Source organism: Chanodichthys erythropterus, chromosome 3, assembly GCF_024489055.1.
Source record: "Chanodichthys erythropterus isolate Z2021 chromosome 3, ASM2448905v1, whole genome shotgun sequence".
In the NCBI taxonomy this organism is placed as follows: Eukaryota; Metazoa; Chordata; class Actinopteri; order Cypriniformes; family Xenocyprididae; genus Chanodichthys; species Chanodichthys erythropterus.
Genome location: NC_090223.1, coordinates 25,917,917 through 25,921,860, shown reverse-complemented (window position 1 = coordinate 25,921,860; position 3,944 = coordinate 25,917,917).

Sequence of the window (3,944 nt, the reverse complement as noted above, 5' to 3'; positions counted from 1 at the left end):
AATAATAAAAAAAAATAAAACCATCTCGAGATTAAAGTTGTTAAATTTTGAGAAAAATCTTGTTAAATTTCGAGAAAAAGGTTGAGATAAAATGTTGAGAATAAACTCATTAAATTACGAGAACAAATTCGTTAAATTACAAATTTGTTCTCACAATTTAATTACTTTTTTCTCGAAATTTAACGATTTTTTTCTCGTAATTTAACAAATTTATTCTCGACATTTTATCTCGACTTTTTTCTTGAAATTTAACGAGTTTTTTCTCGTAATTTAATGAGTTTATTCCCAACATTTTATTTTGACATTTTTCTCGAAATTTAACAACTTTAATCTGGAGATGGTTTTATTTTTTTATTATTGCTCGGCCCTAATCCTCTTCCGTGGTGATGCATCAGTGTTTATGCACAAAAAAAAAAAACATTAAAAAGTATTTTATCTTTACAAAAGAAATCAAATTGTGAAACTGAGAAATGTGTATTAATATGCAACAAAAAAAAGTATTGAAATATAGCGCTCATGGACACTTGACATGTTATGCTGCTTGGTTGAGCAGGATTTTATGTGTGCTGCTGATGCTTCTACTGTTATTTTCATGCCTCTAAATGATATTTTTCCACTGATAAATATAAAGGAATTCTGATGAATGAACCAATGCTTTGTTGCCTTAGATTATACAGACTCACAAAATCATCTTTTATTGCTATATAAATAAAATCATGAAAACCAAGGTTGCAAACTTAATATAAATAAAAAATGAATAAAAAATAAAACATCTTGTATAATAGTCTGACCTTTCAAGTTTAAGTATGAACATTCATTGACCATTTGTTGAAAAAGTTTTTGGTCCTAAAACACACTTTTTGTGTGAAGAGTGATTTTAAGATGATTTCACATTAGTGAAGTCTCCCTCACCCAACAAATCTTATCTTGTGCACCAGCTTTATTAAGCCAAGGTCAGTGAGTGTGTGGCTTTATTGACAGGTTCCTTATTACAGTAGGCAGGAAGGAACCGAGAAATTACAGGCAATAAATAAATGGCTGCTGATGTCAAATTTGCTGGTATTTTAAAATAACCAGACTCTCGCTCTGGACAGTATAATTAGGATTCTGTTTAGATGGCCGATTCTTCTTCATCAAGCTCTGACAGAGGATCCAGCGTCTGTGACATTTGTGTTGATTGGCTGAAGGCTGTCCACAGCTGTAGGGAAATACAGCTCATTTCCCATGTCACTGCTGTGTGTGTGTGTGTGTGTGTGTGTGTGTGTGTGTGTGTGTGTGTGTGTGTGTGTGTGTGTGTGTGTGTGTGTGTGTGTGTGTGTGTGTGTGTGTGTGAGCAGTGATGTGTTTGGATGATGCTGATTGCCCTTAAAATGTATGAAAATGATGATACCCTTGACAGTAATGTCAGGTGAAGTTGATTATTGGCATTCAGCTGAAAAATGTAAAAGGTAAATCATCATTTAAATGCATTATCCACTCTATAAAATGCTCTTTTTTCTGCTTTGTGTGAGGACTGGGAAGCTTGTGGGCTGCAGGTGAAGTTTTTCAGTGTGTTTGATGTCCATTATCTGAACAGGTTTTTGACTGAGGATTCATGAAGGATTGTCTTTTCTTTAGAGCTTCTAAAATTGTCTGTTTAAAGATATACACCACTATTCAAAAGTCTGGGGTTTGAACAATTATTTAAATGTTTTTGAAAGAAGTCTCTTCTGCTCACCAAGGCTGCATTTGAGCAAAATACAGTAAAAACAGAATAATATTGTTTATTATTATTACAATTTAAAATGTTTTCTATTTGAATATATTTTAAAATGTAATTTATTCCTGTGATGGCAAAGCTTTATTTTACTCCAGTCTTCAGTGTCACATGATCCTTCAGAAATCATTCTGATATGATGATTTGATGCTCAAGAAATATTTATTATTATTATCAATGTCGAAAACAGTTGTGCTGCTTCATTATTTTGAGGAAACTGGTTATACTTTTTCAGGATTTTTTGATAAATACACTGTTATCTGAAATATGGTTTCGCTTTTTTTTTTTTTTTTTTTTTTTGGGCTTTCCACCTTTTCCTGTTGATGTGCATCTCACACAGAGAAATGAGCCGTGAGTCATAACTGACTCATTCGTGAGCGAGTTAATTACAGGAGGATTCTTGTGAGTTCTGCCGCTAGTGAAGAGCTGCGAAAAGATTACATTTTCCTGTGTGTTAATCAACTGTCAGAAACATGCCAAAAACTACATTGCTGTTCTGCTGTCTTTTTTTTTTTTTTTTGCCGCTGTAATAACATGCAACGCGATGCATTCTAGGAAAAAAATAAGACCAAAAAATAAAAAATAATAATTACAATATAATGAGGAATTCGTCATTTTAATACATTATCTCTGTGATGTGTGATGTGAATTTCTGACCTTTACAACCGCAGTATTTCGCGTCAGGACCACAGGTGTTGGTTTGCATGCTTTGCCTTTCTGAAGTTCAGTGGACAATCACGCAGAGACGTACGCCACCATGTGGTTGATCATGAAAGTCAAAAATACCGTAGCACTATAACCAGTGTAAAAGAGATGTTGTAAACTACCACCGGTCAAAGGCTAAAAAAATTATATATTTTGCTCACAAAGGCTGCATTTATTTAATCAAAAATACAGTAAAAACAGTAATATTCTTAAATATTACAATTCTCAGGTTAAAAAAAGTAAATTTCTATAATGTACTTAAAGTGCTCTATTTTCGTGCACTAATTTGTACTTAAGATGATCTTAAGAATTTTTAGTATATTAATGACATCTAAGTGTACTCAACTGTGCAATTTAAGACACCATGAAATATTAACTAAAATGTGATTTTAATATACTATCTCTGTATTTTAAAAAAAATATATATTTAGTTACCACTTATAGTACACTTGAACCCATAGAGTACTACTAGTGGTAACTTTGAGCACACTTAGATGTCAAGAAGTATCTTAAGACGTACTAAAGAAGAATTTTTGGTGACACTTTATTTTACAGTGTCATTTTTACATATGTTACATGTTGTTACTATAGTAATAATAACTATAAATTATGCATAATTACATGCAATTAACCCTAAACCAGACCAAACCCTAATCCTAACCCTATAGTAAGTACATGTAGTTACTTAATATTACTCAGTACTTAAATGTATAATTACAGTGTAACAAAGACACCTCAAAATAAAGTGTAACCAAGAATTTTTAGTATATTAAGTACAAAATTAGTGCACAAAAATAGAGCAATTTAAGTACATTATAGAAGTGTACTTTTTTCCACCTGGGTTTGAAAGAACCGTAATAAAAAGTTAAAAAAATCTTTTGTAACATAGCCCAAATGTCTTTACTGTCACTTTTGATCAATTTAGTGCATCTTGCTGAATATTTTTTTTTTTCTTTTCTTTTTTTTATCTTACTTGCACCAAATGGTCGTTGGTTTCCACAAAATATTAAGCAGCACAACAGTTTTAAACACTGATAATAACAATAAGAAATGTTATATTTCATATCAGAATTATATTTCATGTCATATTAGAATGATTTCTGAAGGATCATGTGACACTGAAGACTGCAAATGATGCTGAAAATTCAGCTTAGCATCACAGGAATAAATTACATATTAAAATATTTTCAAACAGAGAACAGTTATTTTGAATAGTAATAATATTTCACAATATTACTGTTTTACTGTATTTTTTGATCAATAAATGCAGGCTTGGTGAGTAGAAGAGTCTTCATAACACACTCTTCTAAATATCAAAGAACTCTTACCCTTACAAACATTTACTATAGTAGTACAATTCCCAAAACTCTCATATAAAAAATCCCTTAAATCTCTCCTTGTTGGAACTGGAAGGTCTGTCGTGGCCTGTGTCATGAGCTGTATTGTTTATAACAGAAAGCGGTTGACCTTTAGAGACAAAAAG